The sequence below is a fragment of the Triturus cristatus genome, chromosome 10 (genome assembly GCF_964204655.1).
Source record: "Triturus cristatus chromosome 10, aTriCri1.1, whole genome shotgun sequence".
Lineage (NCBI taxonomy): Eukaryota > Metazoa > Chordata > Amphibia > Caudata > Salamandridae > Triturus > Triturus cristatus.
In genome coordinates this window covers 908,191,922-908,207,634 of record NC_140593.1, presented here as the reverse complement: position 1 = coordinate 908,207,634, position 15,713 = coordinate 908,191,922, and the positions used below count along the sequence as shown (strand labels likewise).

The 15,713-nt window shown below is 39.7% G+C and overlaps 1 long non-coding RNA gene across 1 annotated transcript in view; it reads right to left on the bottom strand.

The window, feature by feature from the left end:
* Positions 1 to 2,662: 2,662 nt before the first annotated feature.
* LOC146796234 (uncharacterized) overlaps positions 2,663 to 15,713 on the bottom strand; it is a 182,407-nt gene continuing 169,356 nt past the window's right edge. Inside the window, exon 3 of the long non-coding RNA XR_014969907.1 lies at positions 2,663 to 3,194. This is a non-coding gene — a long non-coding RNA (uncharacterized LOC146796234). The remainder of the gene's footprint in view (positions 3,195 to 15,713) is intronic.

The following is a 15,713-nucleotide window of genomic DNA, read 5'->3' as shown; positions in this document are numbered from 1 at the left end:
CTCTGACCATTAACTCTGTTAACATTTATACTCCCAATGTACGCTATACAAAAGAACATTATTGACTAGTCCATTTCCAACTCAAAGGAATAATTAGCCTTAAGAGTCCATAAAAAGGAAAGTGACTGTAGACAAATGACATCTCATGAAGAGAATATTTTAGAACTAGCATTGGCAGATCAGGGAATTCTTGGAGAAAAGGCAAGCCTGGACAGGCCTTCAATTCCACTGGGCATTTCCTAGGTGGGCTGGAGCCCCAGGTGTCTGCTTTTTAGGGCAGCTATGACTGCTCCTGGTGCATCTGTCAGTTTCCCCAACGTCCTCAGGTTAATTTCAGAAGGTACGGGGACGCTTCAACAGAGAGAAGTAAAGAAAGAAAGGTGGAAAGGTAGACTTAAAGCCATCAGAGAAGATGAGAGAGAAAATCTATGGATGGATTGAAAGAGAGAGATTGTGTGAGGAGATGAAGGAAGCGATGCTGATTTGAGCATTTTTGTCAGGACTACTTTGGTTCTCCAGTCCGGCCCTGAGAGAAGGCCTCACTGGGAATTCAAGACATTTTCAGGAACATCTCCTGAAAGAGAGAAAAATAAATCCAGCATATGCTTGATAAAAGTCAGAAGGTGTTGGAAAAGTGAAAAGTCACATAGGACAATGGAGTTGAATGAGTATATTTTTAACACTGTGGACATATTTTGCTAAATGCATAATTTGGTGTAGTTTTCAAGGACTGGAGGCACTGAATATCTCTCTCGTTTTCTCTGTGATTGTTTGAAGAAAGAATGACTCCTCCCAATAGCTACACTGCCACCCTGTACTTGACATATATGTGACAATTGTCATGTGCTCCTTTAAAGGGTACCATTGCAAGGAAAAAAATCACAAGGACAGAAAAATATAGTCTGCCATATGAATAGTTGTTAATAGAAGATTTTGAAGCAAGACACCAAACTATCCTGAGACAGAGCAGAGTAAGAGTCTAGAATAAAATCTGTGGTTGAAGAATTCAAGAGCAAAAGCAGCTGAGGAAGAAGAAGCAAACATTAGTTACAACAAGTATCTACCTTGGGGGACAAATGCATCAAAAATAGGGGAATCCAAAACATTGCAACACATCCTTCTCAGCTCCCTTATTAATGAGTGGACAAGAGACAACTTCATAAGAAAATGGTTATACACCGTCTTCGGCAGGATAGCTGTAGCAGCAAAAGCAGTGAAGGTGACCATCTTGATCAGAAATTATGATATCCATTACCACACCTGCCATCACAGGAAAGTGATAGGTATAGTGGACAACCCAATCTACCCTTGAGGGCTTGGGCAAAATTAGTGAACAGGTGAGAAGTGCCTTCAAGGGATTTATTAAGATACTTAGTTATATAGTTCAAATTCTCAGTTAGATGTAAGATTTTATAATTTACTTACAGGTTGATTTCTTTTCTTGACAATTTAAATGTTAGCAATACAATTATATCTGATTACGAACCAATCACATAAAGATACATCTCAAAAGAGTATATATCCCTGAAAAGATAATTAAATCAGATTAAATAAAAAAGCAACCAAGAAAAGGAGAAAACACGGGTGTGTATAAAACTAATAAAGTTTATCATCAAATTTCATAAAGGGTACTTGAAATAGAACATTTACAATTATACTAGAAGGAAACATTCAATTATTCATGCTTTCACTGTAATAAATGTATACACTTTTTCACAATTGCAGTTGATTATTTTACAAGAAAAAGTGTACGAGTCGACGTTTCGGTCTTTAGACTTTTGTTGGTCAGACCATCTTCAGGACTAGTATATAAAAAAGTTGACCCCTGGTAAAATATGGAAAAAATAATAATAATAATAATAGCCAGGAAAACATGTGGATATACAGTTTTGAATCTAGAATAAAGATATGATATAATTATATGGGGACTTCATAAAACATTTTAGGTTTGGCTGACTGTATTCCGTCCATGGGCATTTGAACGTACCTGCAATCTCTTACTTCTGTATTGCTAAAATATAAATTGTCAAGAAGAGAAATCAACCCGTAAGTAAATTATAACATCTCTGAGATTTTGAACTATATAACTAAGTATCTTAATAAATCCCTTGAAGGCACTTCCCACCTGTTCATCACAGGAAAGTGGCATTGTCCTGGAATGGCAGGTGTAAGAAAGGAAATCAAAGGCTCTAATCCTGGATCGTTTACAGAACAGCCTGGCAGTTGCAGATGGCCTCCATGGATCCTGTGGCTATGAGAAATCTCTCCATCATTGGTCCACAGTCCTGGGTGAAGATGATGGTGAATCCTTCTTGCACACCAAGTATGCCACCTTCCCATCTGCTTGTGCAGGACCCGAAAACTATGTCATCATCTCAATGGACTCAACTCATTTCTCCTATGATTTCAGAATGTGGACGTACCAATAGTTTTCAAAAATGGACACCTTTGCTTGTTGCTACATCAACAGAATAGTTACACTTTTTACTTAGTAAATGCACTAAGCTTCTAAAAAAATGAATAAAGAAAAGGTTAACCCCCTGTGGTTAAATACATGGAATACAGCTAAACATTATTTTTCAAACTCCACTTTCAGTGAGGAGTAAGGTATTGTAATATATGGGATTCAGACATGCTGGTACAGCCTTAGACAAAAACAACACACTGTTTAACAAATTTTATTGTTACCTTCCTTAAAAAACTTACATTCATATTTTAGAAATCACAAATTACAGACATCGTTAATATTATAATCTTGAGGAAATTACTCAGATTTCATAATGGCATCTTTCATAACTATGCAAACAAGTAAAGTGGACATGCCCAAATATAAAATAAATGTATCAGCTCTCAGGGTGCAAAAACTGTGATGGCAAGAAAATAATATCTAAAGCAAGTGATATAATCTATTTCTGCATCGCAAATGATGCGATGTTATACCGAATTGCCGCAGAATTAAATCAAAATAGTTATTTTTAATGGAGACATTGATAGGTGAATCGCCTTTAGACATTTGAACTGCGTGGTTGCCTTCTTCCGACTTACTGTTATTCTAAAAGAATGCAACATGAACTAAACGCTATGGACAACAGGGTGGTATTTCCCATTCACATCTGAGATATCACTTCATCTTTTCTTTGTAGGTTTTCTGCATTCTGGCCTTCATCAGCAGGTACATTACGCACAGGCAGGGTCTAAACAAACAATGGTGATATGTCAGAAAATCAGGGAACAGCAAAAATACAAATGCATGTGAAACCAGTATAAAGTATGGCTTAGACATAGCAATGCCTGGAATAAGATGTTTTTACTGCTTATATCAAGACAATCGCTACATGATTAAATATGATGTGTTATATAAATAAATAGCTGTATGCTCCCAAAGATCCTTTTGGGAGTTTTTTAGGAAGCATCGAATGCAAATCTATGTTTTAATTCTATACCATTTACCTACATTGACTAACAAAACGAGCTACAGGCAATGTTTGCTCCTCTATTAGCATGTCTATCAAATTTCATGATGATTCAACATTTAGGATAATACTGAACACACTTTGGAAATAGTTTTTTCCTTTGGCTACATAGCCCTTTTTTTCGCCAACTAACAGAAAATAATCAGACAAATCAACAGCAAATCTTAATCAGTTAGTAGTTTAGCATGATGTTGCTTCTGATGGTCTAGCTTTGGACTAGTTTAGTGATCATTGCCCTAAATCACTATATTTTGCTGTTTTTTACGTACAATGTATGACATTTTACTTTTGATATAATTGCACTCAGCTTGTTTTGCATTTTATGGACCTGCATTAATGGTACTTTTTACCTCTCGTCAATAAGGAACTGCCAAACAGCTTATCAGTACATGTTGTTTTCCCGGAGCTCGGATAACAGGTTGGATGGTGTAAAAGTTATATACTTTGGCCCAGATTTACTAACATTTTGCGTCATGGTTTTGCCACTTTTTTGCCATGACGCAAAATACTATTTGAGATTTACAAAGTCACGCAAAGGACGATTTGTGTCACCGTCAGTAGCTTTGCATTGGGCAGGCGCTACATGGGTGAAGCATGAGTGGAACACACATGCATCCACACACGTATTGTGCCACAAACCCAGATTTACTAAAGGCAGTAAACCTGGGTTTGTGACAAAATTTTTCTCCTACTTCAGAGAGGAGTAACGTTACTTCTTTTTTCCACATGTGCTATATTCTATAGCACACAGATAAATATGCCTCTAAGGATTGTTCTTGTGTAGGAAGGTATACCTTTCCGCCCATTTGAATGTTAAATCTACTATTAAGTATGGCAGCTGTGACTGTTCCTCAGGAATCGTGCTCCTGCTGTAGTTGATAACTTGTACAGTGCTTACAATCATGCTTCTTTTTAACTTTGGCTTAGGGAGAACTAGAAAGTGCACTCTCACTACTGATAGGCATCTGGCAAAAATAAACATTGCGAGTTTACAATTATTATTTTTTTCTACCTGTAAGAGGTATCACTTTTAAAAGGCTGATATACATAATTGCTGACTTCTGATGCCTGGAATGCCCCCAACAGTTAAGCATTAATTACTTTCCTTCGCATTTCCCTCGAGTCCTGGAAAGGCGTGTGGAGATGTAAATAGCCACAAATCTAGGCATCTCCCGGGGCAAAAGACATGATTGGCCTTGCTCCCTTTATTTCTCAGTCCTCGATCAAGAAAAAATATCATTGATGAGATACTTATGCAGGTAAAGTAACTGTCAATTAGTGGTTCCCTTCTGCATAGGGGAACATCTTTAGGTGAGAAGGGTGCATTTATTCCAGGTCCGCACACGCAAAGAACTCTGTGCTGTTTGAGTTAGCAATTGTATATCATAGTGGCAAGATCCAGTGGATCCTTTGAAGTAAGAGGGTCAGAGAGGCAGTCACCATACTGTCTGAATGGAATAACAAAGCACTGATCGTAAGGGGTGGGTTTCACTTTGATCATCAAACAGTTAGAAGAGGTAGGCTTAGGTTAGGGACAGGAAGCAGGGAGAAAGATACTCAGGTATTTGTAAAACTGAAAAATAAGGCCTTGTGGGATTTATTTTGCCATAATTCAAAGGAATTGTGGAGGGAGATAGGAGAGGATTGTGATAGAATTATAACATCAAAATGTGAAGCCCAACCTACATTTAAGTCTTTACAACAAAAGTTGCAGCACAGTTTTCGACATAACATAGATCATCAAATATTCGAGGCAGTGCAGAAACCTCAACTAGGTCCGCTATGGTCTGTCCACGGAACATGGAAATTATGCCTACTTGAAGGCAACAACTCATAGATATAGCATCCTGAAAGCCCAGGTACTCACCAATGACTATGCCACACACAGAGAGTAATATTACATGTTTTTATTCTGCTGCGTTTAAGTCAGAAATCAACATTCTAAGCCTACCTTTAACTCATCTCTCCAACACTTACGTCACAGGCCTATCGTGTATAGTGGAAGCCAAAAGACTTCCAGCATTCTTTTATTTACAAGGCACTATCTCTCCCACTTTGTTGAGAAGTTAGAAGTATAGAAGTACGGGGGCACTACATTGACACTCAAGAACTACTTACAACTTACACATAGTTTGTTTGAGAAACTCTAGGTACTCATATACGCAGTGCCATTTCTGAAGACAGTATAAAAGTCCGATTTTGGATTGACTTTACAGGACTTTCTGATCCTACCTAGAATAAGAAGGTGAGACTAGGGGACATGGATTTGAAGCTGTGGACATATCGGATAGTTATCATCACTTTGTAATAGCACTTTCAACTCTTTACTCACACAGGAACCACCCTTGATAAAAATGTAATGCATTTCGTGGAAGTCGGTTAACAACAGATTTTAAATACCAGCCGGGACGGAAGTACAACCGGTGGAGAGGTGAGAAATTCTCTCACCTACTCACTAAATTTTGGAGCATTTAATTCGGGTCAGATACTTACACATGGTTCAATTTAATCCTTCTCTTAGGAGTTTGATACTGACTGTGCTTGCCTGAAAAGTAGGGCACTCCCCGCCGCATTGTCGCATGTTCACCAAGGTTTATGCATGAATCACACATGGTGAGGGTAAACATTTCTCACCTTCAGCCATTGTGTACTGGGGCATATTTGAGACACCATTTAAACTTTTGCTGTTTTCTCTCCAAATTTATAATGTTACAGTCCTCATATCCTCTTAGTCTTTTCTCTTCACCGTCATGACGGTTTTACAGTGGTTATGTAGCAATGTTAACTGTATTTAGCAATAATCATTGTCACCCGATGCATTGGAGGTTAGAAAAATGCTAGCCATGGATTATCAATAGGTACCACCATAACCTTATGACATGTACTTATGATTGTATTTATCCCACCACATTGATTCCAAGTGGAATGCGAATATGGGTGCCCTTACTTAAATTAGGGTTTCCACTACAAGGTGTATGGTATGTGGTCTACATATCATATTTTATTGAAAAATGTCAAAATTCCATGATATATTATGTTCCATTATACATTCTTTCAGCCCTGAAGAAGTCAAAGGGGACATACCTAACGACTTAACACGTGTTGGCTGGGCAATTCTCGAATTAAAGAAACAGGAGAATTACAACTACATGGAATATTCTCATTTTTTGTTACACATGTGTATATTGAATGTTTTCTGAAGTTCAACGAATGGCTTACTAGAAGTTGCAATTGACAGGAGCGTGTGCATAGGCTTGTTATACTCATGTTTGACCCTTGGGTCTATTCTGAGGGCTTAGGGTGTTCTCCCTCACCTCTTTGCACCGCCTTACTCGCATCAATATAATTTACGGACATTCAATAGGGGCCATTTTCTCCCACACAAAAACAAACAAACCCTTTTTCTGTTTCATCTCTCCCACTTAGTTAAATAAAAATGTGCACCTTTTAAAAATAAATAAACAAACAAATAAATTCATGGATCAATTAATATATATATAGTCTAATGAAGATTTGCTTTAGGAGCAATAGAAGTATTTGGAAGGTGATGCGCAGTAATTGCAGATCGCGATAGCAGACATAATTGTTATACTTTCCAAAGATTGAATTGATTTGTGTTGATTCACAGCGCATCACTGTACTGACAGATAGTAATAGCAAACTAATTGTACTCTAATAATTATGGATTTAATCCTAAATCGATCTGAAGTAATTACACATATTGGTTTTTTTCAATGGTTTTCACTGTTTATTAAGATGAACATGTAGTGTTGTACTACATGACCCAGAAGGCTCAGCTGCTGTTGGCAGGAAATTATGTAATCACTGGTTTTAGATTATTATTATTTTTTAAATACGAAAAAAAGCGCAGTCACTGTTGGTCTGCTATTCTCATGAGCAAGGTCTCTGGAGAGACCAAAGCGCTTAGAGATGTTTCTGGCATGCTGAAATAAACTGTAATGGTGATAATTGCTGTTTGATTGACTCCTTAATCGTGAGTGCGTTCGGAATCTCTGTGGGGAAAAGTGGTGTAATTGATTAACGGCTTGGCTCTGCCGTACTGAAGTCACACCGCCATTGAGCGCCCAGGAGTCAGGAAGTGGGCCATTGTGGAAGAAATTGACATACTGGCTCGGGTGAACGCTGGCAGTGAAATGCAAATGAGGAGTTAATCGCGGAAAGCGCCATGAGAAGCAGAGCGGGTAAAGCAAGACCGGAGGGGAGCGCGGAACTCGATGACCTTCAAACGGTGACCAATCAACTGTAACTTTGTATCTTTGCAACACTGTATCAAACTGTGGATCAATGCCGGCTGGTCTCAGAAAGTGGTGTGCTGAACCATAAATAATATACGGGAACTGTTCTTATTTTTGAATTATTGGTTGAAGCAACACTAAGAGATGAATAAGGAGCACTCAAAAGAAGAAAGTAGGAAATAAAAATAAACAACTGAAATAACGCTAGTTATACATGGATAAAAGGGAAGCCAAAAGAAATGCTCTGATTGACACATTTTTCGAGCAAGAGGTATCAACAAGTACTGTGAGTGGAGCACCTGGCAGCTCCTATAAACCAGACATAAAAAACAAACTACGAACATGGGAAAAACTCTCAAAAAAAGAAATAAATAACTGGTGGGAAGTAGCATCTTTGAGGAAATATGGCGAAGTAAAGCGCGTCCCACGGTTATTGCGCATAAGTCCGATGCCCAATCACCAGGACACAAGCAACGATTTGCTTAATGAGTGGGGTGAATAAATCTTAAAATCCTCATTGGGACTAATGGAAATTTTAGTGAGACACATCAAAATAGCTTTAGAAAAAACAACAGAACAACTAAAAGAAATGGAAAAAGAATTAGCAACTCTAGATCTGAATTCGGATTTAACAAAGTTTAAAGAGGAACTTGAACATCACATAGAAAAACATGAAGAAACTGTGCAATGAGAAAACAGTCTAAATTTCAGTGGGACAAAGAAGATTATCAAGAAGGTCGTATCTTCACATACTCACGGAAATATGATCGGTTCAAGCAACAAGAAAAATTGGATTTGGCAACGAACACTGGCAGCTCATCATCATTGACATCTACTGATGCCAGTGAAGGGGAAGTTGATCAAGGAGAAGCAAGGCCAAGATGCTCTTTTTCAGGCTAAATGAGACTGGCACTCCAACAGAAAAATTGGGAAAAGACCATGGGGTTGCCAGCGGGAATCAGCCGGGGAAGAGGCAGAGGATGAGGAAATGCCCGCAAAAACCAACAAGACGTGGCAAGCGGCACAACAAATACAAATACAAAACGAGTGGGAACAACTACGAGGAGTATGCGGCAGAAATGGAGCTAGACTTGTCTCAAATAAATCAAACACAGGAGCTATCAACCTTTCAAAGAAAACACTGATGGAAATGGAATTGAAACTACTAAAACGTGGCTTAAACTTTTGCCCTACCAACAATATTGACCTAGCGGAAACAAGGATAGATCTATATAAATAACGCCCAGTAACGCGAGGACGCGTTGCGCGTGATACCCTTTGAATTCTTCGCCTCACCCGGTCCAGTGTTTGGGATCCGACTACCTGTTTTCCTACATCGTGTAACTCCCTCTCCCGGTTTTGCTTGTGAGCGTTACCGCCAGCTTCAACACAGCCTGTATCTGTTCGTTGGCTTGACTGAGAACAGCGCGGAGGTTATTGACTTTCTTGTTTCCTTGATTGCATATCTTTCACGCCTGGAATTGGAGCAACGCTGTTTGTACTTGCTAGTCCTAGTGGAGTGAAGAAACTCCGCAACCCGCATGAATGTCTCGGCGGGTGGAATTATTAGTTGAGGACTGAAGTGAGCTGGCCACTCAGAATCTGGTCCGCTTTTTGGTTTGAGCCCGCGAACTTTGGTAAAACCCCTGGGGAGAAAACCAGTATCCTCTGAGCCTCCGGCGCCCTTTCTTCCAAGGAGTGTTACTTTGCGGCTTTCACGGACTGCTAAAGCACCCTGATTTAAGGAAAGAACACCTTTTGCTGGAGAGGAACCACATGCTTCATGTACTGGCGAAGGACTCCATCTCTTAACAATCCTTTCCTGGGTTTACTTCTCGTATGAGAGCTACATTTTGCCTGGCAACTGAAATTGCCTTTTGCTCACCCTTCCTTGGTCCTGATTGCGACAGCATCCCTGGTGGTTCTTTCGGGCTCTCCACTCCCACGGGATATCTTTCTACCTGATGTTATGATAGCTACTAAGGGTGCCCTAGAAACCTACCTGGGATTGCGCTGGTGACTCTTCTCTCTTCCCGCTGTGCCTGGTTCCGTGCTCGTCCGGTCTCCCGCCGCCGCCTTGACATCCTGAGCGGCCACGGAGCGGAGACCGGACCACATCCCCCAGTGACCCTAGCGGCCGGAAGCCGCCGCTGACGCCGTGCAGCGCGCCAGGAGGCGCATAAGAACTCGGGCAGACTCCCGCGTCGCGGGACGCACGCGGGCGGCGCCGAGAGAAGCCCGGGAGAAGGGCGGGACCGTCTGTGGCCGTCCGAGGTCGAACAAGGTCGGGTTGGGCCACCCTCTGTGCATCTAGCCGCGGTCCTGTGGATATATAAATATGTTCGAAAAGTTAAATTAGCTAAACTCTTTGCAGAAAACCCAAAGATGGCACAGTACAGTAAAAGGATTACTGCTCTGGACATTTAACTCATGGCAAAGGATGCAGAAAGTTTTGTTACCCTAATGGAATTGGATCAAAACCCTGAATGTGAAAGGAGAGAGCTGCGGGTACACTGCACACAATTGGGAGCTGGATGCAGTAAAAAAAAACCTCAATCTAAATTCTACCCACAGCTGATGCAGGGCAACAACATTGATGTGTTTCATGACTGTAATAAAAGACTTGTACCATCTAAATCATGCAAGGAAAAAAGACAATCTTTCCCAAAATGAACGTATTTCACTACAAAACTTAAAAAATGATGACACTATCGAAATAAAAATGGCAAATAAGGGAGGAAATGTCATCATCCTGGAGAAAGAGTATTATGAAAAACTGAAAGCGAATCTGACAATGAAGTGGAAAGAGGAATTGGATGCCAAACTCAGTTCCTGGATGCAGCAAAACTTACTGGATGAGGATGAAGCAAAATATCTGAGGAGGGAACATCCCAAAATGGCGACAATATATTTCCTCCCCAAAATTCATAAACATCCCACGAAACCACCAGGGAGGCCAATAATTTCAGCGAAGGGAGCATTATTGGAGCCAATGGCCAACTTTTTGGATGTATTTCTACTGCCATACGTTAAAGGCTTGACGTCATACTTGCAAGACACAGGGGACCTGCTGAGACATCTGCAGGAAACTCCGCGGCAAACAACATACAAACTGATAATGATGGATGTGATATCATTATACACTAACATCAGAAATGATATTGGTTTAAAAGCGTGTGAACACTTTTTACAAGATAGAAACATCCAGTTCGCTGATCATAATAAAATGTTGTTAGAAATGATTCATATGTGCGTGAAACAGAACACATTCATGTTCGGGGAAAAGATCTACAGCCAAGTAAAAGGTACGGCGATGAGGTTTTCCTTCAGCCCCAGTTATGCCTGCCTCACCATGGGATGGTGGGAGAAGACCTGGGCTTGGAGAAATGAAAATGACCATCATGTGAATAAAACTATAGCATGGCTAAGGTACATCAATGACCTGCTAATAATTTGGGATGGAACCAATGAAGAATTCGCCGATTACTTTGAGATATTGAACAACTCAGAATTTAATTTGAAGTTCACATATGACATCAATGATGAATGTGTTGTATTCTTGGATACTGAAATCTATATCCTAAACAATAAAGTACATACCACCTTGCATCGAAAAAATACGGCAACATATGCTGTTTGCGTGCAGAAAGCTTCCACCAAAGTAGTTTGATCAAAAATATCCCCTATGGGGAATTCCTCAGAATCAAAAGGATATGCTCCCAGGAGGAAGAATGGCAAAAACATCACCGTCTGGCAACAGAAAGATTTAAAAAGCGAAAATATAACTCCAAGGCCATTAATAAATACATCATTACAACAAACCATGTCAGTAACTAGAACTGATCTGTTAAAAGAGAGACAAGCCCAGGGGAAAGAGGATATACAGAAAATACGTCTTATAACAACATATTCCGCGGAAAATCAACAACTCATGAAAATCATGCACAAGAATTGGCACATATTGCATATGGACCCAACAGTCTCTAAAATAGTGGGAGACCATCCAAATATTACCTTTAGACGGGCAAAAAACCTAAGGGACCAACTGGTCCACAGTCACTTTCAAAACCAAAAGAAGCAAGAGATGTGGCTGAAACCTAGAGGCTTCTTTAAGTGTACCAATTGCAAGGTTTGTACTATTGCCAAGAATACAAAAGAGGTAGTGATGGCTAACAAACGTGTTTGGAAAATTCAACAGCTGATCAACTGCAAAAGCCAATTTGTAATATACATAATCGAATGCCCATGCCCCATGAAATACGTGGGCAGCACGATATGTGAACTGAAAAAACGCATTCTAGAACACGTACGTGCCACAATCAATACCGACAGGAGCAATGCAGTTGCCAAACACATGGAAAAGGAGCATGGGCGTAAATGGAAAGATCTGAAATTTTACGCCGTGGAAACGGTGGGAATACACTCAAGAGGAGGAGACAGAGAAAAAATTCTCAGGCACAAAGAATCACAACACATCTTGAACTTTCAAACTCTCGCTCCGAATGGATTGAACCAAGCAAAGCGCTTCATTATCATTTGTGATCTGACTTGGAGTAGCTCCACGGTTGAATATATAGAAGATCACAGTATAAATTAAACAGTGGCCTCCCTAGATTTTTAATCACACTTTAGAAAGTTTTTTGTAATATTGATTTTTGTGGACAAGGGGTTAGCACAAAAGAACATGTTTTTTAATTTTTACTATCAAAGAAGTCACCATTGTTCACGTGTAAATAAGGTTTGAGATTTGAAGAATAATACAAATAAGTAATGTAAAATTGTTATTTCAAAAAATTGTTATTTGTGGAGCAAGGAAAAAGGCAAATTAAGGTGATAAAACGCAATATTGTGAATTGTATAAGTAAGGGGTCAGGGTCTTGAACCTATTTTTCCACATTTGCAACCAAATTGCAGGATTTCCTGACAGTATTGAAATTGAAGGTCCACTAGAGGGCAGGAGTGCAAAGGAGGCAAATGTCGATGCTCACTAGAGAGTAAGACTAAACATGTTATAGTCTAATGAAGATTTGCTTTAGGAGCAATAGGAGTATTTGGGAGGTGATGCGCAGTAATTGCAGATCGCAATAGCAGACATAATTGTGATACTTTCCAAAGATTGAATTGATTTGTGTTGATTGTACTGACAAATAATAATAGCAAACTAATTGTATTCTTATAATTATGGATTTAATCCTAAATTGATCTGAAGTATTTACACAAATTACACATATTGTTTTTTTCCAATGGTTTTCACTGTTTATTAAGATAAACATGTAGTGTTGTACTGCATGACCCAGAAGGTTCAGCTGCTGTTGGCAGGAAATGATGTAATCACTGGTGTTAGATGTGTCTTTTAAAAATACGAAAAAAAGCGCAGTCACTGTTGGTCTGCTATTCTCGTGAGCAAGGTCTCTGGAGAGACCAAAACGTGTAGAGATGTTTCTGGCATGCTGAAATAAACCGGAATGGTGATAATTGCTGTTTGATTGACTCCTTAATCGTGAGTGCGTTCGGAATCCCTGTGGGAAAAAGTGGTGTAATATATACATAGGCATTTATAATTTTTCGATCAAGCGTTTCAGTGCCTGACTCACGCGTACTGATCGGCTCACTGGAAACCGGAAACTGGCAGTCGAAGTGTCAGTGATCTGCGCCAGTGAGGTGGAATCATCAGCCTACACAGAGTCATCAACCGTCTGTCTGGACCCAGTCTCTACACTGACATCGATGTTTGGTGAGTGATGGGCCACATGTCGAAAATGAGAGGAATCTCTCATACGGGACTTCCCAGAACTCTGGGAAGCTACCATGTGTGCTTTAATGTTAGTGATGGCAAAGAGCTCAGCCTCAAAAGGATCATCAGACTTTTTTTCCTTGTGTTGTCTGACAAGCACACGATATCCTCTTGTAAAGGCATCACCTATCAGAATATCTTTTATTCTTCTGTTTGCGACCAAAGTCCTAAGTATGAATGTCTTTCTTGTTCTTCGATCGGAGGTTGTCCATTAGGGCAGCTTCGTCGTCCTGGCTCTTCCAAACATGAGAGTGGTAGAGCTTTCCCTGTCGGTAAATGAGGGCTCAAATGGTAAGTAGTGTTTAAACTAACTTTGAGGTTGAGCTTCTCCAATGCAGCAAGCTGAAAAGCTTTCTTTAAAGTACTCATGAACCATTCTCCCAGGTAATTGGCTTGGGGCCGAAGAGGAGTGCTTTAGTAATGTTTTATATTGAGGTGATTTAGAAAGTCTTTGAATTCTTGACAATTAAAAGGTGGGCCGTTGTCAGATTTTATGCCTGTAGGTACACCCCATGTGACAAAGATGCCGTATAATTTTTGAATAACCTTTTCTTGTGTAGTGTATAAAAGGTCTTCTACCAATGGAGAAGGGGGTATTCATCAACAATGACTAGAAGATGATGTCCATTCTCAAGAGGACCAAATAAACCATTATGAAATCTCTCTTAAGCATGATGTGGCAATTTTGATATGTTTAAAGGGTGCTGAATAACTTGAGACAAAAGACACTTGCTTATATGACAAGCCTTTAATTCTTTTTCGATCCTTTTGTCGAGGTAAGGAAAATAGACTTGGTCATGGAGATCTCTATTGGTTAGAACTAATCCTCAATGTCCCTAATGGACGATGCCAATCACTTTTTTATCATAGACTCTCAGGAATAACAATTTGTGTACCTTGCAGAATGATGGCTTCTTGAGCCACTGAAAGCTCATCTCTTACATTTTTGAACTTCAAACACTCATTGTCATTAGTGAGAGCTCTAGAGAGCTGACTGATGAGCAATAATGCCTTTTAACTTTAACATGTCACTATCTCGGCTCATGATAGGGACAATTTGTTCTAAAGACATGGCAGTTGGTGTGCTTGAGTTCACAATAAAATTGATGTAGACCTCCACTGTCTTAGATGGGGTACCAGGGTACTGTAATGTCACTCTTGAAAAATATCCAGAAGGATTCTGATCTTTGCCTGGACAATCAAGAACTGTATAGTTGTATCCGTGAAACCTCAAACCCCAACGTTCAATTTGAGGAGGCATTTTGGCTTTGGGATTGCCATATATTATAAACAGTGCTTGATGATCAGTCACAACTATGATAGGCTTTCCGTACAAGAATACATGGAAATATTCAGATGCCTAAACTGCTCCCAAACGTTTTACTCAGGTTGCCAGTAAGCAGATTCCATTTATGACAGGTTTTTACTGGTGTATGCAAACAATATTTCACCGAACATTAGGCAGTCCGTTGTGTTGTGCAAGGATTGCACCTAACTTGACAGGGCTAACATCAACTACCAACTCTACATGAAGCTTGGGGTCAAAGTAGGCCATTTCTGTGGCACTCTGAATAGCATGACTGATTTCTTAGAAGCTCTTCTCACTTTCATATGGCTTATGACATATTCTTTTTCATTAATTCTCGTAACTGTGCACTGACCGTAGCAAAGTCTTGTCTGTATCTACAACAGTAACTGGCCATTCCAAGATATGATCTTGACACAGAAATGTCTTGTGGGGATATGCAGTGGATAACGTTTGCACTTTAGCTGGATCTAGTTACATGCTCTCATCAGAAAAAACAGGGGCAAAAGAAATTCAAGCTTTTCTTGTGGAATTCACATTTCTTAGCTTTCAAAGTCTAGCCTGCATCGTTGCAACCAACATACTTGCATAAGAACTTTGTCATGCTCTTTCTGTATGGCTCTGAAAGTAAATATGCCATCACAGTAGTTAAATGCATGTACTACAGGCTGTGAGGCACGTCAAATGACATCTTGAAAACGTTTGGCAGCAGAGGATACACCAAAACTCAATTGATTATAGCGAAACAGACCAGTATGAGTAGAAAAGGTTGAAATGTACTTGGATTTTTATTCAAGTTCCAATTGGTGATATCTTTTATTGAAGTTGAGTCGAGAGAAGAACTTCACACCATTCAATTGAGTTATCATATCAGCAATGTGCGG